The 24,873-nt window shown below is 36.1% G+C and overlaps 1 pseudogene; it reads left to right on the forward strand.

Moving 5' to 3' along the window:
- Positions 1–1,842: 1,842 nt before the first annotated feature.
- On the forward strand, positions 1,843–20,342 carry LOC114396908 (annotated as a pseudogene).
- The last annotated feature ends 4,531 nt before the right edge of the window (positions 20,343–24,873 follow it).

Raw genomic sequence — 24,873 nt, forward strand, 5'->3', positions numbered from 1 at the left:
TAAATCTCAATTTAAAATGATTTAGATAAAATTCTTTGGCCAAACCTCTTGCTTTTTCAATTTGGAAACTTCTTCCTAAGATTCTAGAGATCAACTTGATCATATATCTTGATTTTCTTGGATTCTTGGATTCTTGTCATGAATAAAACTTGAGAAGCACTTGATCCTTTGGCATCATATAAACATCAAAATATCTTGTTTCTACAATCTCCCCCTTTTTAATGATGACAATATCCTAAAATCAAGATAAACTATATACAAGTTGATAACGCGTACACACAACCCTTACTCCCCCTATCTTTTGGAATTTATGCCTAAGTTAATGATTTATAAACCCATGTTCTCTCCCCCTTTGGCAACATAAAAAAGCCAGCAACGTATAAGGAAAAGAACTAAGGAAAACAATCAATAGTAAACAAAGTCAGTCATAAACTGAAGCAGACCACACAAAGTCTTAACCAATCAATTTAAAGTCTAGAAATAGTAATAAAAGTGCAAGTTAACCATAACTAAAACAATAAAAGCCAAATACATGGCTGAAATAAAGAACTACTAAAAAGAACTATGGGGCAGCCGGTGGATCGAAGCAACGACGAATGAAACCCATGTCATCTTCAAGCTGAGTAATCCGTGTATCCATGCCTTCAAAATGAGCATCCATGGCATCCAAACGGTCACCTACGAACGCTCGAAGGCCACGTAATTCAGAAAGGACTTCATTCATAAGAGTAGAGGAAGCATCTCTTTGTGGCAGAGGAGACGGAGTACGCTCATCAGGAATCGGCGGTGGTAAATCTTGTTTCCTAATCCACTGTCCATCAGTATCCTTACGCTACCCAAAAGAAGTTACCGTTCCAGCACCAATGGCCAAAGATCTCTTGACTTGAACAAAAGGTTCATCATCTAGAGGAATTTGAAAGTGACGAAGAAAAAGAGTGACTAACTGAGGATACGGAAGAGGTGCATTGGTCTGTAATGCCTTATGCATACGGTACTTAACAAAGTGGGCCTAGTCGATCTAACAATCGGTAAGAAAAGCCCACATCAAAATCAAGTCCTCCTCAGAGGCTTGAGCAAGATTAGACGAGCGGGGTAAAGAAATTCTAACAATGATGCATTGCATGATGCAACAATCAAAGGTTAATGACTCGACAAGCAATCTGCCGGTCATATCAGCCTGGTCATTACAGACCATACGATGAGCATCATGACTCAAATAATCAAACTTCCAGTCATCAACAATAGTGCCCTAAAAAGGAACACCTTGACTGGGTAATTTAGTCAATGAGAAAAACAGAGATTGATCAATGATAAGAGGAATACCATGCACCTCAGAGTAAAGTGTACTATCCTGAATTCTTAAGTTATTGTAAAAGACTCTAAATAGTTCAGGATAATGAGGAAACTTTCAAGACATAAAATCAACTAAGCCATAGTTTTGAAATACTTGATAACAGTTAAATGTCTCATAATCAAAGAAAGCTATGTCTAGGTACTTAGGGTCTGATATGATTCTAGTAGAAAATTGAGAAGAGTACCGTAGACGTTGATCATCTGAAGAAAATAGATTAGATGATCATGGAGATGACAAGGAAGGAGGAACTGGTGCTGTGGGTGTTTCAGATGGTCCGTGGCGTCGATGGCCAGCAGCGGCGGTGGTGGTGGAAGAGCCCTTTCGCTTTTTCATCGATTCAGCCATTTGAAGAAATTTTTGCAGATTTCAATCAATGGAATCAAAAGAGGATTGAAAATGATGAAGTTTGGGCTTTGTGGGACGTGATTTGGTTAAGAAACGAAGAAGATATGAGGATTTGAAGTTTGGAAAAAAAGGGCTCCACAATCATGAGTTTCGTGGCTGCAACGTTTGAAACACATGTTATTTATAGTGGAGGACGAATGGTAATCGATTACAGGGCTTCGTAATCGATTACAGGACCATACTGCCTACTGATAATCGATTACAGGCTACCTGTTCTTGTGTAATTGATTACACGTAATGGTAATCGATTATTAGAACACCAAACAAGTCTTTTCTCCTAAAAATTACCTATTTCTATTATCTAAGAACATCATCTATCTCTATCAATCAATTATACTAACAAGCATACAATATTAATCAAGCAAAATCAAAACACAATAACACATCAATCAAAAACACAATCAAATACTTACAATTAAACACAATCAAACATTAATCTCAAACACAATCAAAAACAATCATCAAAGACAATCAACATTTAAGCAGAAAACAAGCATCAAAATTCAATCAAGAGTTAACAATCATATGCAAAAAATAATCAAAAGTAATTAATCAAAGACAAGTGACATTTGTTCGTTGTCTCCATAGATCACATATTTACTATCTTTGGGAGAAATATGAATAAACTCTTATGCATCTCCTGCCATGTGTTTGGAGAAATTGCTATCAATGTATCAACTTTGCTCTTCTCCACTTTCATAGTCTTTCAACATGAAACCCAGATTTATAATTTTATTTTTCTGAATCACTTGAAGAATTTATGTCATTATCTTCCCAAGTGATTTATGCTTTCTTTTCTTTCTTTTCTTTGAGATTCCTCTTGTTGGATTTTTCCATTCTTCTTTTAAAGACAAGACAATTGAATCTCATGTGCCCAGGTTGATTGCTTTCATAGCATATTGGGGCTAAGGAGGAATCTTCTTCTTTCTTATTTGTATTGAAGTTTAATTCCCTTTTATTTCTTTTGTTTCTTAGAAATTTATTGAACCTTTTCACAAAGAATCTGAAATCATCATCATCTTCTTCTATTTTAGTGAAGTCCTCTTTGTCACTTTCTTCTTGAATAGAAGATGATGAGGCTATGAGTGCTATTCCTTTCCTCTTTATATCATTCTCTTCAAGTTGATGGAGTCTCATAAGTTCCATTTCATGTTCTTGAAGTTTTCCAAAGAGACTGGCAAGAGACATATTAGTGAGATCTCTTAACATCAGTTGTGCCTTCATAGGTTACTTGCAATGTATCCCACATTTCTTTTGCATTTTTATAATTTGAGACTCTAAAATATTCATCCATGCCTAATGCAGAAGTGGTTATATTTTTGGCCTTTAAATTGTATTGAACCTTTCTTCTTTCATCATCATTTCATTCTTCTCTTGGTTTTTCTATAGTTGCATTTCCCACTACCTTTGTAGGAATAAAGGGACCAACTTCAATGGCTTCCCATATATTTAAATCTATGGCTTCAATAAGGATTTGCATTCGGGTTTTCTAATAGTGATAACCTTCGTCATTGAACATAACAAGCCTATTAATAGAATTTCCCTCAGGAAATGGAAAGTTGGATGAGGCCATATCTATTCTTGAAGTTTTTAAACTTTATACAAGAATCCTACTCTGATACCACTTGTTAGACAAATGACCTCAATTATCTTAAGAGGGGGGGGGGGGGGTTGAATTAAGATACAAAGACTATTCCTCAATTAAAATTTGACTCTCTCTTTTTGGATTAACAATGCACCCTTAACATGAATTACTCAAAAGACAATTCAAAATAAACTTCTTTAAAGCAAAAGATAAATAGCAATAAATAAAAGAATTTTAAGGGAAGAGAGAAATGAAAACTAGATTTATACTAGTTCGACCACTTCCCATGCCTACGTCCAGTCCTCAAGCAACCTACTTGAGATTTTCCACTCTCTTTGTAAAACTCCTTTTAGAAAGTCTGAACCACACAGGGACAACCCTTCTTTTGTGTTCAGGAATCCTTTACAATAAGAGACCATTGATCTCTTAATCCCTTTTCAGAAGTAAGAAGAAGAGAGGAAGAAATCTCTCTTGAAAGAGAAAGATATTACAATTGAAGATCAATCAAGATTTCTTATTGAATATAAAAGTGTTTGACCAAAGAATCCTTTTTGAGAGGATAAGACATTTCAGTTCAGAAAAACTCTCTTAATCTTTTGAGAGGATAGGCCTTTGATGGTCATTCAAAAACATTTGAAAATATGTGATTGTTGGGAGTTATATTCGAAAGTAATCGATTACAATAATGGTGTAATCGATTACACAGTTACTTCTGAAGAGTTATGACTCTTCTCATTTGAAATTTGAATATTTAAACACTGGTAATCGATTACCAACTTACTGCAATCGATTACACAACTTTGAAATTTAAATTCAAATTTCTTATGACTTTTTTAAAAATGTTCCAAACCTCTGGTAATCTATTACAAGCCATGTGTAATCGATTACATGCTTTCTAAAATATTTAAAACCTTTTCAGAAAGCATATTGGCCACTGGTAATCGATTACATCCTCTGGTAATAGATTAACAGAGAGTAAATCTCAATTTAAAATGATTTAGATGAAATTCTTTGGCCAAACCTTTTGCTTTTTCAATTTGGAAACTTCTTCCTAAGATTCTAGAGATCAACTTGATCATATATCTTGATTTTCTTAGATTCTTGTCTTGACTAGAACTTGAGAAGCACTTGATCCTTTGGCATCATCAAAACATCAAAATATTTTACTTCTACAATAATCTCAATATAACAATTTATACAAAAAGTTTATCACAACATGAAAAGTAAAACCTCTCAAATAATTTCGCACAATTAAATCAAAATTAACAATCAAAATCATATGTATGAGAAACGAAAACACTATGAGAACTCAATTTTATCAACCAAATCACATCAGGACATCAATATTATATTTATAATCATAAATGAAGAATTCAATAAACATCCCAAAATAAACTCAATTTAATCCTCTATGGATCCCTACACATGCTCATTCTAACCCCAATCGCGATAAACCCATCTCTTATCTCTAAGCGGGCTCACGTGTGCATTGTGACAACAATAGCGGCATCTCTAACGGTTTCCTAAGATTCCTCAAATTTTTCCTCCGACTGCTCTGATAGGGTTCCCAAACGTCATAGAGAAGGAAAAGGGATTGAAGTCTCTATTTTGTGCTACCTTCGTGCGAATTTGTTTCCTCTCTGATCGATATTGTCTTGTAAATTCCAACGGTGAAGGTGTGAGAAATTGAACATAGAACCACATATCAAAATTTTATAACGATCCAACGGTTAATGAATCCAGGATCGTAGTTTTACTGAGAAAGTTTTGGATTTCTATGGGAAAAGAAAAGGCTACAATGTGAAGTGTATTTCTCTTAGTTCCGACATCTTTACAAAATTCCCAACGGTGAGAATTCTCCAAATTTAGTTTCAAAGCTGTTGCTTAAATTTCACGACAATCCAACGGTGAATGAGTTCGAGATCATCATTTTTATGAAATAGGTTTGGTGGCCTGCGGGAAAGGAGAGAGTTTTAGGAGAAAGAGAAGGGAATACAAAATTGATAGGAAGAGGAGGCTGAAGCTATCGTCAGTCTCAAAATTGACCTAACATTTTGTTATTTATAACTAGGATACTCACAACCTATTATTTACTCTATTTATTTGTTTTTATTATTTTATAAAAACAAACTCTATTTTATTCCCTATCAAATGAATAAATAAAATAATTTTTTTTATTTTCTCTCAAACCATTATTTTAATTAATAAAGTTATTTCTTCTTATTTATTTAATTATAAAACCTCATCATTTTTATAAAACTCTATTTATTTATAAATAACTATCTTTTTTAAATTAGTTTGCGAAAAATGGAATGTTACAACAGTGATCCAACGGTTAACGAGTTCAGAATTGTAGTTTTACTGGGACAACTATGAGTGTATGCGGGAAAAAAATAGTTTTGGAAGGGGAAAAGGAAAAATGAATTTGAGAGGAAGAAAGAGCGTAGAAACGTGTTGTAAATGTAAAATTGACCCAATGTGGGTTTATTTTTTATTTATTTCATAAAAAGAATTCTATTTTTCTCTTTATCAAATGAATAAAAAAAATATTTTTTTTCATTTCATAAAAAAACATTTATTTTATTTTCCTTACGAACATTATTTTAATTAATAAAACTATTTCTGCTTATTTATTTAATTACAAAAACCTCATTATTTTTTCCCTAAAACTCTATTTATTTTTAAATAAAACCCTTTTTAATTTATTTTACGAAAAATGTGGTGTTACATAAACCCTATAATTTCAAAAATTATTCTGCATTCAAAATAGAACAATTAGTTTTAGATTTTGTAATCACATAAATGAGATTTGACTGCTGTAAAAATGCATATAGATCTTATTTGATATTTTTGTGAATAAGCTTTGTGTTTGGTGTGTTCTTGTTACATTAAAGACACGAGAGATGTTACCTTAAATTGTTATATTACTATAATTATAGAAGACTAATAATATGAATTCGCAACTTGTAGGTTTACTAAATGATGTTCACCATGTTGATGTTGTAGCTTTGACAAAGGTGACAAAAATTAAGTACCCATATATTGCATTTGGAACCTATAGAGGTGCCCATATATATTATATAAATAATAGATAGAAAAGGAAAAGGAAACTAGTCAGATATGGTTGTCTTGGTTAATCTTTGATATTAAGTAAATTGCCTGTGGTTTCATCGAAATCGTTGACACTGCCAAAAATTGCGATCGTGATGCAGTTGCAGTCAGTTGAAAAACCTTTATGTTGCATATCACAATTATACGATGTAAAGTAGTATCTTGCTATATTTTGTATAGTTCACCCTTATATCATTTTGTTCCTTCTCTTTGGAAGGTATATATATTTTGAGGAATCACTTCTCCAAATGCTCTAAAATTTGGGAAGGTATTTGGTGGACAAATAGTTGGACGGGTAAGAAAACTACCTTGTCTTCATAGTACATCATGTTCTCATGTCAGTAGCACTTTCTAGGCAATGATTTTTTACATGATAATGTGTAATATACAGGCACTGGCTGCAGCATCAAAATCTGTTGATTGTCTTAAAGTTGTTCATAGCTTGCATGCCTATTTTCTTCTTGTGGGGGATTTTAACAGTAAGTGTGCTTAATCTGAACTTCATTGACAATACTCTAATTTAACTCCCTTCTCCGTTTATGATAGCATCAATAGCATACAAGAAGGCTTAGCCACTACCAAACCAATCTGAAACCGCAACAGACCAACATACTTGAAGGATTATGCTTGAAGAGGTCATAGCCTTAGTGCTCAATTCGGTTAGGAGACAACTTTAGTGCTCATCCTATTCTGTTATAACAGAATTGATAATATAATAAATATCTAATACTGTAAACATACATTATAAATAGGAATGCAATGAATGAAAAGAGCACAAAACAATTCATAATTACTTAGCTTATTTTCAATAGTTTCTTCTTTATTCCCCTATTCTTCGAATTAGGTAGTCTTTCGCTACCAGTTTCTTTCTACCATTTTTCCTTAGAATATTCATTTTCTATTCTTGGTTCACCTACTACATTGTTTTGTAGAAGAACCATTTCTTCTATTATATTTATAATTCGCATTGTTTGTTAACTAATAATAGTAAAAGTATTATAACCGGTGTAAACTTTTGTTTTCTAGTACCCATTATATATCAAGTTTATCGTCTCCGTGATGGGAAGAGTTTTGCTACTAGGAAAGTGGATCGAATTCAAAAAGGGAGATGTCATATTCACTTTGCTGGCTTCATTTCAGGTAATCCTCAATTCTTGACTTGGAATAAGATAAAATTTTAGTCATTTTTCAGTTTTTATTAGCTTTGAATTTGGCTAGGTTATGCTTTCTCTCGATTTCATGCATATATTTGGTTATCATTCTTAATTGAGTATATAGTCTATAATAAGGACAATTTTAGGATTAATCACATGCAGTTATCTTTAGTTTAACATTTCAGAGTAGTACTGTAAGGAATTAAAAGATGCATTGTTATTTGGACTTTGGAGGACTGAGGACCATTTGGGATTGTGCCAGCATCCCTGTCATTGATACAATAAAACTGTTGGTAGTTGGTTAGATGATTGTTGATAGTTTTAGAGAATTTTTTTAGAAAGAAGGCTATGTCATTGATTTCTTAGATTAATTACAACATACCAATTGCCTATTTATAGGCTCAAGTCACCAACCTCTCAATGGTTGTAAATGTTTCTACATTACTTTAGGTCTTTCTAGAGTTTTCATGATAGATTAGTATCATGATAGTTCTAGGTTCTTCTATCTTATACATACATTTATAGTTCTAGATTGTTCTACCATATTCATACACATTATAGTTCTAGATTGTTCTACCATATTCATACACATTATAGTTCTAGGATATTCTACCATTTTCATACATATTATTTTAAGAATATTCTAGAAATTTGTAGCAATTTCAACACTCCTCCTTGATGCAAATTTTTGTGACTCCGAGCATAGCTCGTAATTCTTCAAATCTTGGTCTCGGCAACGCCTTTTTGAATATGTCTGCAATTTGATCTTCTGTTCTGCAGTAGTCGATTTTTGATCTCTTTAGTTGCTTCAGCTTCTCTGATAAAGTGATACTTGATTGCTATGTGTTTTGTTCTACTGTGATGAACTGGATTCTTCGCCATTGCAATTGCTGATTTGTTGTTGCAGTTGATTTTAGTAGGCTCATCTTGTTTTTCTCCCATGTCTTCAAGTATCCTACGAAGCCATATAGCTTGACTCGTTGCTTCAGCAGCTGCCACGTACTCTGCTTCTGTTTTTGATTGTGCTACTGTAGCTTGCTTCTTTGACGCCCAAGAGAACATTCCCGATCCTAGTGAGAAAGCATAGCCAAAGGTACTCTTCATGTCGTCTACCAAACCTGCCCAATCACTGTCAGTGTAGCCAAGTAATTCTGAGTTGGTTTCGGTAGTATACCATATACCGAACTCTTTTGTTCCTTGTAGATACCTCAAAATTCTTTTTCCTGCTCCAAAGTGTATTTGACTTGGACTTTGCATGAATCTTGATAGAAGACTTGTAGCATACATTATATCAGGCCGTGTAGCGGTCAAATATAGGAGGCTTCCAATTAGACTTTGGTATTGGGATGCATAAACTTTTGGTGCTCCATCATTCTTCTGTAGTTTCTCATTTGTTTTGAGTGGAGTAGCAACAGGTTTGCAACCATACATCTTGAATTTCTTAAGTAAGCCTTTTGTGTATTTCTTTTGTGAGATGAATATCCCTTCATTTCTCTGACTTACTTCTATGCCATGGAAGTAACTCATCAAACCAAGGTCGGTCATCTCCAAGGTCTTCATCATGTCTTCTTTAAACTCCATCATCATTGTAGAAGCAAGCTTCATGATGATGAATCAAGTTGATTCAAGTAGTTTTGATAATGACAAAGATGATGACAAAAAGCCCAAAGAATAATTTCAAGAATGAGTCAACAAGTTCAAGATCATGTAATCAAGAAGATTCAAGAATCAAGAGAAGATTGATTTCAAGATTCAAGAGAAGATGAATTCAAGATTCAAGAGAAGTAATCAAGAAGACTTCACAAGGGAAGTATTGAAAATATTTTTCAAAAAATAAAAAAACATAGCATAGTTTTGTTTTTCAAAAGAGTTTTCACAAAATTTTCTAAGTTACCAGAGTTTTTACTCTGGTAATCGATTACTAGTTTCATGTAATCGATTACCAGTGGCAAAGTTTGATTTCAAAAGTTTTCAACTGAATTTGTAACGTTCCAATTGATTTCAAAATGGTGTAATCGATTACAAGATATTGGTAATCGATTACCAGTGCATCTGAACGTTGTAATTCAAATTCAATTGTAAAGAGTCACATCCTTTCATTAAAAGCTTTGTGTAATCGATTACAAGGATTTGGTAATCAATTACCAGTGACAAGTTTTGAACAAAAATCAAAAGATGTAACTCTTTTCAGGTTTTCTAAAGGTTATAACTCTTCCAATGGTTTTCTTGACCAGACTTGAAGAGTCTATAAAAGCAATACCTTGATTTGCATTTTAACTATACTTACTTACAACACTTACAACCTTTACAAACAACTTTTCCATATATTCTTTTACAACCTTTGAATCTCTTTGAACATCTTCTTGAACTTATTCTTCTTCTTCCTTTGCAAAAGCTTTCTAAAGTTTTCTGGTTTTCCATACTGATGTAAGCTCCATTTGAGCTTGTAGGCCTAGGATCTTCTTCATCAATGAATTCCTTTGCTTCTTGGAAGATGAATGGCAGCGGAATAGAGTAAGGAAAAGAGAGAGGAGACGCCACTTCAAGGAGAAGATGAGTCTAGAAGAAGTTCACCACCATAGGAGGCCATGGATAAGAGCTTGGAGGAAGAAGGAGATGAATGAAGGGAGAGGGAGAGAAGAGCACGAAATTTTGTGCTCTAAATGAGCTATGAAATCTGAAGTTTAATATTCAAATGATCAAAGTTCCAAAAAATGCACACACATGACCTCTATTTATAGCCTAAGTGTCACACAAAATTGGAGGGAAATTTGAATTTCAATTCAAATTTTACTTGAATTTGAAATTGAATTTGTGGAGCCAAAATTTCACTAATTATGACTAGTGAATTTTAGTTATGGTTCAGCCCACTAATCCAAGATCAATTCCAAGATTCTCCACTAAGTGTGCTTAGGTGTCATAAGACATGTAAAGCATGAAGGACATACACAAAGTGTGACTATATGATGTTGCAATGGGGTGTAGTAAGCAAATGCTCACCTCCCCCTCTAAAATTTAATTGGATTGGGCTTCTACGAATTCAATTAAATTTATTTCCAACCACACACATCATATATTCACTTAGTGCATGTGAAATTACAAAACTACCCCTAATACAAAAACTAATCTAGGTGCCCTAAAATACAAGGGCTGAAAATCCCTATATTTCTAGGGTGCCCTACCTACATTATGGAGCCCTAAATACAAGACCCAAAATTAATGAAACCTTATTCTAATATGTACAAAGATAAGTGGGCTCGTACTTAGCCTATGGGCCCGAAATCTACCCTAAGGCTCATAAGAACCCTAGGGCCTTCTCTTGAATCTTTGGCTCAATCTACTTGGAGTCTTCTATCCAATGCCCTTGCGGGGTAGGATTGCATCATTCCCTCCCCCTTGAAAAGGATTTGACCTCAAATCCTGAGGTTATTGAAACTCTGGGCTTTTTTCCTCAACACCTGTAAAAAGAACAAAAACATACATATTAGTGGTGTTTGGGAAGTTGAAGTAAGGTAAGGTCTGAAAACCCATTTCCTGGGCATCTTTCCATGAAGGAACATGGTTCCTCACCAACTCAATGAGTGGTGCTACAAGTATAGAAAAATATGGGACAAACCTTTTGTAAAAGTTTGTTAAGTCATGGAAGCCCCAAATTTTCCTTATACTTGGTGGAGTGGGCCACTCAGGAATGACCTTTATTCTCTTAAAGTTCATGGGAACCCCTTGATCACTATTTAAAAAATTAAGAAAAGTAATGCAATAAAACATACCCTTTTCTATATTTTCATGTTGATTATTCCTACAAAAAATTATGATAAGCCTAAGGTGTCCCATATGAGTACCCAAGTTTGTATTGAAACTAAAAATAAGAACAAACCTACCTAATGAGTCCCTATGTACATAAATCATGAAGTTGTTGGGTGCACGAGTGATTTCACAAAAGAGGGTTACACCACTCAAACCATTCATCATACCACCTATTTTAGGGATTTGGTGCCTAATAATACCTATTTTGGGCACCAACAAAGCACAAGGATTTAAGCTCTTGCGAACCAAACCCTCATCCAACAACTCCTTTACTTGAGGAATAAACTTAAGCCCAAGAGATGTGGCAATGCTAACAAGTGTCTTTTTACAAAGGAGAAAATGTGGAGGTTGTCTAAGAAGGGAAATTTCTTTAATATTTGTCTTTATTTCAAAATGTCTTTCCTTCTTAGCTAACCTCTTGGAGGAGACACTTACCTCCTAACACTCCTCCTTAACCATTAAAGGTTGTCCTTCTTCTTGGGGGTAGATCTCTTCACTAGATTTTTCCCCTTTTGCTTCTTCACTTTTACTAGAGGAAGGTGAAGTAGTAGCCTCATCTTGGCTACTATAAATGTCTTGGCCCCTCATAATCATGGTTTTCTTGGTGGGGCATTGAGAAGTAATGTGTCCTCTTCCAAGACATTTAAAGCACTTCATGGAGCTAGTCTTCTCTTGCATACTAGCCTTAAGGGGTTGCTTTTCTATTGTCTTCCCCTTATCATCTTTGGGCTTAGAAGGTCTCACCCCTAAGATTCCTTGACCTTGGTCTTTCTTTAGATAAGAGTGAGAGCCATAAGATTTTGAAGTAGACTTCCTTTTAAGTTGTTTCTCTACCCTTATTTTCCAATCTAAATTAGCCTCTACATTGTCCTTCCCATGGAAGTATGGGAGGTTAATGTTAGCCTCTTGAGGCTTTCTTTCCTTTTCTCTCCTATGGGAGTGAGGTCTAAGATGTGACCTATGCCTTCCTTCATAATAGTCATGAAGTTCTTCACTTAGGCTCTTGCCAGAGTTATGACTATAATAGGAGGCATGTTTTTCTCTTTTCATTTCTTTCATTATTTTTCTTCTTTCTTCCTCTCTTATTTTCTCTCTTTCATCTTGACTTATTTCTTCCACTCTTTTTTTACCTTTTTCTTTTCTCTCTTGTTTTTCTTTCCACAACTTAAGGAATCTCAACTCATCTAATATCTTATACAAGGGGTCCTTAGGAGTAGAACCCTCACCATTAACACTAGATGAAGAATGAAGACTCATGTTGGTTCCTAAGTTATAGTTCTTTCTTGTTGGGGGTTTGAAAACAAAAGGTAAAAGAAACTATGGTTGAAACTAGCCAAAATAAACACTAAAAGAGGTGTGAAAGATAAGGTAAAAACTAATTGGTAAAAGGCAAGCTATCTAGGCGGTTTGACAATGGAGGGTAAAGGAAATAAGCTATAAAAGTAAGTAAGAAATGCAAACTAGGCGGATCCTAAGAGTGTTTGGATGACCTCATTTAAGGTTCCCAACAAAACACTCACTATCCTAAGGGAAAATTGCCTAAAATTATTACACACAAATGGAAGTAGGGTGACCTATTGGAGGCTCCCAACTTACTTCCAATGAAAGGCCTTTTTGTTACAAAATTTAAAAGCAAAGAAAATTGCCAATTACAAAATTACAAAAAAAAGTCCTCAATTGTGGTGGCTATTCTCTCTTTGGTGTTTCACTCAATTTGGAGTGCTTCTTAGTCCAATAGCTCTTAAGGTGGTTGGCCCCTTGCTTCTTGACTCAAATTCTTCAAGATATGACACCAATCCTCCTTTCCAATTCCCTATATGGCAACTCACAAGCAAGGAAACAAAGGAACAACCAATAACAAAAGACCAAAAAAAATGAAATGAAAGCTAAACCAATAGAGTTTTAACAAGACAAATTTCCAAGGATTATTCAACAATTAAAGCAATGAAAAGCACAAAAAAGCAAGCTAGGACTCAAAGAGAAACCTAGAATGGCTCTAGAGTAGAGTAGAAAAACTCTAAAAAAAAGACTCAAGAAACCTCTAGTTTGGCACTTGTTTTCACAATAATTTTCAATTGAAATTTCAGAACTAGGATTGGTATAAAATAGGCACCAATTATAGAATAAATTTTGAGCCAAAACAACAAGGACACTTTCCTTTCACTTTTTTTTTTCCTGGACACTGATTTTTCTGCCAACTTGTGCGATTTTTCTTATTTTTTCCTTTAATCCAAATCGCTTGTTTCTTTTTTTATAATTTTTTTCCAGATGTCTAGAAAATTCAGTAAAACATTCAGCTCAAAAACCATAGTGACCAATTCCCAGTAATTTATACAAGTTCGTATGTTCAAGCTGCCAGCACCAGCGATTTCAACCTAGAAATCAAGAGTAGTGTTTATGTTGCTTAAGGCTTGGATAGTTACAATTTGTGGTTGCTTATGCTCAATTATCTTGAATAACACAATTCAATAGAGCTTAAGACTTATTTTGATTCACAAATCCAGCCACAACTCAGCACCACAACTCAACTTCATCATAGGCATCATGTAGAAACTTAGAAAACAAAAATAAGTTCAAGAACAAGACTACTTCTAGGAATTGATTTAGAACATGTTATGAACTAAATAACATGCATGAATTAGACTCAAAATTAAAAAAGATAGGCTAAGAATTACAATAATACATGAACAAATGTATCTAGAATTCAATCAACAAAATAAAAATTCAACACAAACTTAGAACATAATGTGACAATTACTATGACTAAACATGACTCTAAGACAACATGGATTAAGTGATTTACACTTAGATTTTTGTGTTTTTTTTTCTCTAATCAATATTTTGGAAGAAAATTTAGATCTAAAGGTTCAGCACAAGAATATTATGAATGAAAAATGATAGAACCTAAAATCAACACAAAAACAAGATTCAAGAGTAGATCTACAAAATTTGAACCATAGAAATGCAAGAACAAGTGTAGATCTAAGATTTAATCGGTTTATTTTTTTTGAATCTACTCTAAACAACACCAAACCACAAGACAATGGAGGATATACAAGGAGAATAAGATGAAGAACAAGGAATTAAAGAGAATTCACCGAACAAAAAGATAGAGGAAGCAAAAGAACATCACCTAGATGAAGATGCTCTTGATACCACATGATGTAAGCTTCATTTGAGCTTGTAGGCCTAGGATCTTCTTCATCAATGGATTCCTTTGCTTCTTGGAAGATGAATGGCAGCGGAATGGAGAAAGGAAGAGAGAGAGGAGATGCCACTTCAAGGAGAAGATGAGTCTAGAAGAAGCTCACCACCATAGGAGGCCATGGATAAGAGCTTGGAGGAAGAAAGAGATGAATGAAGGGAGAGGGAGAGAAGAGCACGAAATTTTGTGCTCTAAATGAGCTCTGAAATCTGAAGTTTAATATTCAAATGATCAAAGTTCCAAAAAATGCACACACATGACCTCTATTTATAGCCTAAGTGTCATACAAAATTGGAGGGAAATTTGAATTTCAATTTAAATTTTACTTGAATTTGAAATTGAATTTGTGGAGCCAAAATTTCACTAATTATGATTAGTGAATTTTAGTTATGGTTCAGCCCACTAATCCAAGATCAATTCCAAGATTCTCCACTAAGTGTGCTTAGGTGTCATGAGGCATGTAAAGCATGAAGGACATGCACAAAGTGTGACTATATGATGTGACAATGGGGTGTAGTAAGCAAATGCTCACCTCCCCCTCTAAAATTTAATTGGATTGGGCTTCTACGAATTCAATTAAATTTATTTCCAACCACACACATCATATATTCACTTAGTGCATGTGAAATTACAAAACTACCCCTAATACAAAAACTAGTCTAGGTGCCCTAAAATAAAAGGGCTGAAAATCCCTATATTTCTAGGGTACCCTACCTACATTATGGAGCCCTAAATACAAGACCCAAAATTAATGAAATCTTATTCTAATATGTACAAAGATAAGTGGGCTCGTACTTAGCCTATGGGCCCAAAATCTACACTAAGGCTCATAAAAACCCTAGGGCCTTCTCTTGCATCTTTGGCCCAATCTACTTGGAGTCTTCTATCCAATGCCCTTGCGGGGTAGGATTACATCACATACTCTTGTGTTTGTTTTCTTCTTCCCAACACTCTTTAATTTCCGCTGTGCACTTTAATTAGCGCTTTTACTTTTGGTTAAGTTAATATTTCTGTTCTTTACTTTCTTAACATTTTAGTAAAAGTCTAAGAAGGGTAGATTTTTAATTAGTAAAGGTTCGTTAATAATTAATTCAACCCCCCCTTCTTAATTATTCCGAGACCACTTGATCCAACAATCATCTTAGTATTGTTTCCCGTGTAGATAAAATCATCTACATATAGAGAGAGTAAGAGAGTGTACTGACCTTGAGACTTGATGTAAAGTGTAGGCTCACTCTTGCTCCTCCTGAATACTCGATCCGTGAAATACTAATCAATTCTGCTATACCATGCTCGAGGTGCTTGCTTCAAACCGTAGAGTGCTTTTCTTAGTCTTAACACTTTGCTTTCTTTGCCTTCAGACACGAATCCTTGTGGCTACTCCACATAGATATCTTCTTCAAGTACGTCATTAAGGAAGGCAGATTTGATATCTAGTTGATGGATACTCCATCCTTTTTGTGATGAAAGAGCTATTAGAGCTCTTATGGTATCAAGACGAGCTACAGGTGCAAATGTCTCATTGTAGTCAATTCCGGGTTGCTGTGAGTAACCCTTAGCTACTAGCCTCGCCTTGTGTTTCTGTATGGTGCCATCAAGGTTGAGCTTTGTCTTATAGACCCACATAACCCCAATGATATCTTTTCCATGGGGACAATTTATTAACTCCCATGTGTTATTTTTCTCGATCATTTGTATCTCTTCTTCCATTGCCTTGACCCATACTTCCTACTTTGACGCTTCCTCAAAGCTTCCAGGTTCAAGTATGGCCAAGTTACAGGTTTCATATATGTCCACCAAAGGAAGATACCTCGTCTTGGAGTAGACTCTGGTGATGATAGTTCTTGATCTTGTTGTTGTGGTGGAGGTGAAGGTGGTTCACCTGGGTCTTCTTCCTCAGCTTCTTCTTGAGGTAGTTGAGCGGGTATAAGAACGTTCTTCTCCACTTTTTCTTCATCCCAATTCCAAGAAGCGTACTCATCAACTTCAACATCTCTACTGATGACGAGTTTCTTAGTTTGCAAGTTGTAGACACGATAGCCCTTAGAGATATTGCTATACCCAAGGAAGATACCTCGTATAGTCTTGTCTTCAAGCTTGTGCCTCTTCACGTCTGGAATATGAATGTAGCATATAGATCCAAATACCCTTAGGTGCTTTGCAAATGGTTTTTTCCCGTTCCAAGCTTCAATTTGAGTCTTGTCTTTTACAGACTTAGTTGGACATCTGTTAAGTATGTAAACAACAGTGTAGACTGCTTCAGCCCAGAATGTGTTAGGTAGTCCCTTCTCCTTGAGCATCGATCTAGCCATTTCCATAACTGTGCGATTCTTTCTCTCGGACACTCCATTTTGTTGAGGAGAATATGTGACTGTAAGTTGTCGCTCAATGCCTTCATCCTCACAAAATCTTTCAAACTCGCAAGAGGTGTACTCTTTGCCGCGATCACTTTTTAGTACTTTTATCCGTTTTTCACTTTGATTTTCAGCAACGGACTTGAACTTTTTGAATACTCCAAAGACTTCTGATTTTTCTTTTAGAAAATATACCCATGTCATTCTAGAGAAGTCATCAATGAAGAGTATGAAGTACCTGTTGTTCTCACGTGATGGCGTCCTCATTGGTCCACAGACGTCCATATGTATCAGCTCCAATAGATCTTTCGCTCTCCATGCTCCGCTTGTTGAGAAAGGAAATCGGTGTTGCTTACCAAGGAGACATCCTTCACACACTTCATTGTTCTCCTTTATGCTTGGAAGATCTCTCGTCATGTTCTTCTCATGTAACAACTTCAAGGCATGTGTGTTGAAGTGGCCAAATCTTTGATGCCATAGCCATGAATCATCAACTTGTACCTTCATGGCAATGTTTGTTGCATATTTTAAATTTAGAGGGAAGCTTCTATTGCTCTTATTCATCTTTACTTGGGCTATCTCAGACCTTTTATTTTTGTTGTCTAAGATTTTGCATACACCCCCTTCAAAGTGAAGTGTGTAGCCTCTCTCCATTATTTGGCTAATGCTTAGAAGATTTTCTTTTAGACTGGGAACTAGTAAGACATCATGGATGAGTCGCGTACCTTTATCTGTCTCCACCATGACAGTGCCTTTGCCTTTTGATTCAACCACACTTCCATTTCCCAGTCGAACTTTGACTTTGACAGACTCGTCAATGCTTTTGAAAATAGTCTCATCCTTGGCCATGTGATTGCTACATCCACTATCCAAGTACCAGCTTCCTCCCTTTTCTTTTATTGAGTCTTGAGTGGCATAGAACATACATTGTTCTTGATCATGCTCCTCTACGATATTAGCTTGATGCCTATTTTTGTTACATCAATTTTCTATATGTGCCCGAACTTCTTGCAATGGTTGCATTGTGGCATATTACGGAACCAACAATTTTTCTCTGCGTGACCTTGCCTTTTGCATATATTGCATGGAGGATTTTTATCTGTTTTATTCTTAAGGAAATTCCTAGAACCTTCTTTTCTTCTGGAAGCTTCTCCATAATTTTTCTTTTTTCTATTTTCTTTGTTTTGGGGCTGAAATTTAAACTTTGACTGGAAGGCATTTTCAAGTGTATCTTCTTTATGCCTATACAGTCTTTGCTCATATGCTTCAAGAGAGCCCACAAGTTTTGTCTCTGATAGAGTGGACCGATCTTTGGTTTCCTCAATCGTTGTCACGATTGGGTCAAACTTTTGGGGCATAGTAATTAGAATTTTCTCAACAATTTTCTTGTCAAGAATATCTTCCCCAAAAGCTCTCATTTGATTAACTATTTCTTTAACTTTAGAATAGTAATCTTTAACTGTCTCAAACTCCTTCATCTTCAATAGTTCAAAATATCTTCTTAGAGATTGAAGTTTAATGGCACGTACCTTAACACTTCCTTGAAACTCCTCCTGCAATGTGTTCCACGCTTCTTTAGCAGTCTTAGCTCCCATAATTCTTGGGAAAATTGGATCAGTCACCGCTTGTTGCAAGGTGAACAACGCCTTTGAATTTTTCTGTTTATTTTTCTTCAACTCTTTTTCTTGAGATGCATTAAGAGCTGAAGTATCCGTGGGAATGGTGAAGCCTTCTTCTACTATGTCCCATAAATCTTAAGATGAAAAATATGTTTCCTGCCAGAAATCATAATTTTCACCATTGAAGATAGGGACAGAAATAGTTGACGATTGAGTAGTGTTATCCATAGCTTAGAAAAATATTATTAGAGTGGGTTTATAGTACAAAGGAAATTTTGGAAGTAGTTGGGAGGATTTTGGAATGGTAGGTAGGTAATATTACTACGCCCAATGTATGACCGAACGTATCTTTGATACCACTGTTGGTAGTTGGTTAGATGATAGTTGATAGTTTTAGAAAGAAGGCTATGTCATTGATTTCTTGGATTGATCAATTACAACATGCCAATGGTAGGTAGGTAATATTACTACGCCCAATGTATGACCGAACGTAGCTCTGATACCACTGTTGGTAGTTGGTTAGATGATAGTTGATAGTTTTTGAGAATTTTTTTAGAAAGAAGGATATGTCATTGATTTCTTAGATTAATTACAACATACCAATTTCCTATTTATAGGCTCAAGTCACCAACCTCTCAATGGTGGTAAATGTTTCTATATTATTTTAGGTCTTTCTAGAGTTTTCATGATAGATTAGTATCATGATAGTTCTAGATTCTTCTATCTTATACATACACTTATAGTTCTAGATTGTTCTACCATATTCATACACATTATAGTTCTAGATTGTTCTACCATATTCATACACACTATAGTTCTAGGATATTCTATCATTTTCATACATATTATATTTAAGAATATTCAAGAAATTTGTAGCAATTTCAACAAAAACTAGTATCAAATTTATAATAAAATCCAAGTGCAAAAGTGGGATACCTTCTATAATTTTGGTATGAAAGGCATTTATATTTACTTGGGTTATGGTCACATAGGTTTTAGTACTGTTAGGAGTAGGTACATTGATGCAATATCAAAATTAGTAAATGAGGTGCAATCTAGCATTTGCAGTATAATTGGAAGAATACGAATCTATGATAAGTTTCTCTTTTTCTTGTATTAGTTTTTAATGATTACAAAATATAACATGTTTGATGTAACATGGTCTTTCAGATGTTTTCATTTTGATTGACATATTTACTTTACAACATATCCCCTAGCTCTTGTCAATGAATTCTGCTCAAAATTCTGGAGCACATCTAACTTTGTTATTATTGTAATTCTATAGAAGGAAGAAGTAGGGTTTCAACACCAGGAAGTGTCCATCCCATTGGTTCCTGCACCAGATGAGGCAAGTAACTACTAACTAGTTTATATTCATAAAAATAGTTATGAATTTTAGACTTTTACATTTTGTTATCTGTTATAGCTTTTATCGCTGGAAGAGCAATGGGAGCAACGTCTTACGCACCCCTTCTCTTCCAAGGTAATATTTACTATCTAGCATATCATGCTTAGTGCTCAAGTTTTCTATTTTAGTTCAGCTCCTAACAAGTTCATATGAAGGTTTTCTATGCTATAATGGGAAAATTTGTTGCTTCAGAACTTACCGAATCAAGGTTGCTTCAACTGAATTTATTCCTTGGGCTATTGAGATACGGTTTGGTGGTAGAGATTTTAATAGAAGGGAGAAAGGATCGGTGTACCATTCTAGATACATCAAACCTTTGCCTTACTGTCTCTCTAAATAATTTCTACAGAGCCTTCACATCTTGGAATTTGAATGCTTCATATTATCTTAACTTATTTAAAATTTAAATGAAGTTTGAGATACTGGTTTAGAGCAAAGGGAAAACATTCAGATGATCAGGCCTTGCATATAACTTATATTTATTGTTGGATATGTTCAGTTTTGAGTAGTGTTTTGAAATTGGCAAATGCATGAGCTAGGAGGGCTATTTTTTTTATGCGTTAATGCCTTCATTCCTTGAAGCCTTTTTCCACAAGTAGTTTCTAGTTATGTTAAAATTTGTGTTGTCTTTGGAAAACTTATAACTCTGCCTATGTTTTTCATAGTCAGTCCCAAACTTTAGTTAAGGAGAAGGGTTGTGTTAGACCCTTGATAGTCAATGTAAAACTCAGCATTATACCAAACATAGATTACTCACAACAAATTTCTGCTAATGCTAATTAAGGACCCAGATCCAACATATGTAAAGAAATCTTTATAAACAATAATACTTGTCAAGCATAAGATGCAAAAAGTTCATGAGTTGTAAATATGAAAAGGAGAGATATTATTCCCACTATCTCATATTCCTTTGATTGTGCTATCACAGTGAGTATCATTCCCACAATCTCCGGTTCTCCACCAATGCAGACATGCCTTAAGTCTCTACAATTCTTCTTTTCCTTTCTAGTGTACACTTCGGTAATGGGAGGTCTAATACGAACAGTATCATATCACAATTCACTTTTGTGCATATGTAATATATAGAAATAGCTGATTGCCCCAGAATGCAAGAAACAAGCTTATTAATACTTTGGTTTAATTAAACATGCAAAGAAAAAGATGGGAAATAATATTTACTTACTGTTTGCATGTCTAATAAATGAAGATCATTGAAGAAGATAGAATGAGAGCAACCACCAAATATTAGAAGGTATCGGTCTCCTCAAATAGCAGCTGAATGATCATATCTAGGAACTGGAGGTGTCTGCCAATCAAAATGCAAGAAATTGGTAAGGTCATATGGAACTTCTCTAAAGCATGTAAACACACATTCCGAAAGTGTAAAATAGATACCACTTACGTAGTCTTTATCATTTTCCAAGTCAAACTTTCAAGATCGAGAACATGGACATCATTCAACAGCTTTTGGGCAATATCCCCAATTCCCCTTTTGGGCAAGTGTCTGCTCCCAAATAATTTTGTTGTAAATTCTTAGCTGCCTTTTATACCTCTGAGGACTACGATTTAATTTGATTTCAGAGTTGAGTTAGCTATATCATCTTTCTATCAAATTGTTTGCATTGCAGATGCCATTATATATTTGATACATCTTATGAATGTCTAAGAGCAGAGCTGATGTCTCAATGATGCAGCCACACAGTATAATCATTAAAAAACAATTAACAACGTGGATTTTCTAATAAAAGCCGTCTTAGAAGCAAGATTTTTTAAGATGGTTCGCTCGTAAAAACCATCATAGAAAGTCTAGTTTCCAAGAAGATTTTAACAAGAAAATTGTCTTAGAAAAATAATTAAAAATATTAATCTGTAGGCAAAAATCATCTTAGAAGTGAGATTTTCTAAGACCGTCTTCTAGTTTCTAAGATGGTGCTTTTTAGAAAAACTTTCTTAAAAAAGTAGAACTTGTAAGATGGTTTTTAGAAAGTTATGTTTCTAAGATGATTTTCTCGTAAAAATCGTCTTTAAATGTTAACTTTTTTAATATTATTTGCCAAAAATTAAAGATTCTAAAACGACTTTGTAAATTTCTTATACAAAATTGACGTAGAATCTAACATTCACTGATACGAACCTTCAACCAATAGAGGAAGCAACAGAGAAAGCAGGAAGCAATATAGCTAAACAGGGGGTGCAAGAAGAAAAGAAGCCCAAAAGAAAAATCACAAAACCAACTTACCTCAACGACTACGTGTGAGGAAGGTGTAGTGAGGCCAGCTTCTAGAATATCCTTGGCTTGATTGTGGTCTGCTAGCAGGGGACAGAAGTATCAAATCCGTTATCAAAATGTTTTTGCTAGGAATCATTCTATTTTTAGGAAGTATTATATATAGCAATGTAAATATCAAGCAAAGGGTAGAAATGAAATAACTATTTACCTTCCTCTTAAGCTGTCTTCTTCCTTTTCCTTTATCTTTGTGCTGGAGGTCCCTGGTTCCTCGAAAAACCAGCTTCTGTGATCATAACAATTGGTGCTCTCGTTGATTGCCATCCATGGCTGACTCACCCAATCCTCCCCACCTCGCTGATGTCCTCGCTCGTTTAGGAGACACCATGCACACCATGTCTCTGAAACTGGACGACATCCTCACCCGTCTTACCCCTGTTTCTCCTTCCATAGCCAACTCCATACCCATTCCTTCCAACTCCACTCCTGTACCTACAACAACACATAAAATGAAACTCGATATTCCAAGGTTTGATGGCACAAAAACACTTGATTGGATCTTTAAGATCAACCAGTACTTTGAATATCATAACACACTAAAAAAGGATCACCTCACCATAGCCTCCTTTTACATGGAAGGTCGAGCTCTCACTTGGTTCTAGTACATGACAAGCAACGCTCAATTTACATCATGGCCAACATTTCTGCAAGCTCTGCAAACGAGGTTTGCGCCATCTCAGTATGATGATCCAACAGGCACATTGTTCAAGTTAACACAGAAGGGAACAATAGCAGAATACCTATCGGAGTTTGAGGACTTGGCGAACAGGATTATCAGCTTGCCACCGCCATTCCTCTTGGCTTGCTTCATCTCGGGCCTGTCCTCGGAAATCCACCGAGAGGTACAAGCGCATCAGCCTCTCACCCTGGTTCAGGCCGCCGACCTGGCTCGCCTCCAAGAGGAAAAGCTTTTGGACTATCGTCCACCCTCCCGCCCACGTCCTCCACCACTTCCCCTTCCGCCAGGACATCCCCCCGCGTTACCACCACTTTTGCCATCGCCTCCCCGTACCTAGCCACCACTAGTGCGTCGCCTGACACCTGAGGAGCTGACCTCGTGCCGGGAGCGAGACTTATGTTTCACGTGCGACGAGAAGTACCACAGAGGGCATTGCTGCGCCTCTAGGGTTCTTCTCCTGATCTTAGAGGAGGACGAACCCTCGTGGGTTAATATAGAACCAGGCGACCCGAACCCGGCTCCTGACCCGCCCGATAGCCCATCACAATATCAGGCCCAAATCAACCTGAACTCCCTTTCAGGCTATTTGGCCCCAGAAGCTTTGCGATTGACGGGCCTTATCTTCGGCCACCACGTCACTGTCCTTGTTGACGGCGGGAGTACTCACAACTTTGTTCAACCACAGGTGGCGACACAGTTGGGCTTACCTTGCCGGCAGGCAGAGTCACCCCTGCGGGTCATGGTTGGCAACGACCAATACTTGGAGTGCACCAACCATTGCGAAGATGTTTCAGTCGTGATTCAGGACACTTATTTTACCCTCCATTTATACATACTTCCAATTTCAGGCGCTAACATTGTTTTCAGTGTGCAATGGCTTAAAACGTTGGGTCCCGTGCTTACCAATTATAACACATTGGCCATGCAGTTCTTTTATCAGGACTGCCTCGTGGTGCTCCAAGGTGAACATGAAACACAGTCAGGCCGTCTCACCCACAATCAACTTCGTCGGATTTGCCATCATCAGTCAAACACATCGTACTTCCATATAACGATGTTGACTGACCCTTTGTCAAGCCCTACCAATTATAACACCTTGGCCATGCAGTTCTTTTATCAGGACCGCCTTGTGGTGCTCCAAGGTGAACATGAAACACAGTCAAGCCGTCTCACCCACAATCAACTTCGCCGGATTTTCCGTCATCAGTCAGACACATTGTACTTCCACATAACGATGTTGACTGACCCTTTGTCAAGCCTTACCAATTCTGACCTACCACCGGAGATTCAGCACCTTCTTCATAAGTTTGAGCTCCTCTTCCATCAACCTCAAACCTTGCCTCCGGCGAGAACGACGGACCACCATATTCATCTTCTGCCCCACTCATTGTCGGTGAACATCCGCCCATATCAATATCCCCACTATCAGAAGCAGGAGATAGAAGCTCAGGTGGACTCCATGCTACAAAAAGGGCTCATCCAACCCAGCACAAGGCCTTTCTCGTCATCAGTGTTGCTTGTTCATAAATCCGATGGCACATGGCAGTTCTGCGTGGATTACCGCTCTCTGAACGTGGTCACAATTAGGGATTGAATTCCCATAGCCACCATAGATGAATTACTTGATGAATTAGGAGGTGCCCAATGCTTTTCGAAGCTTGATTTGTTGCAGGGGTACCATTAAATACGAATGCAGCAAGATGACATATATAAGACCGCATTCAGGACACATCACGGCCATTACGAGTTTAAAGTAATGTTGTTTGGACTGTGCAATGCGCCCTCTTTGTTCCAAGTCACCATGAACACGCTTTTCAGACCATATCTCCGACAGTTCATTATCGTCTTCTTCGAGGATATTTTGATCTATAGCCCCTCTCTTGAGGCTCACTTACACCATTTGCA

Source organism: Glycine soja, chromosome 18 (assembly GCF_004193775.1).
Source record: "Glycine soja cultivar W05 chromosome 18, ASM419377v2, whole genome shotgun sequence".
Taxonomy (NCBI): Eukaryota; Viridiplantae; Streptophyta; class Magnoliopsida; order Fabales; family Fabaceae; genus Glycine; species Glycine soja.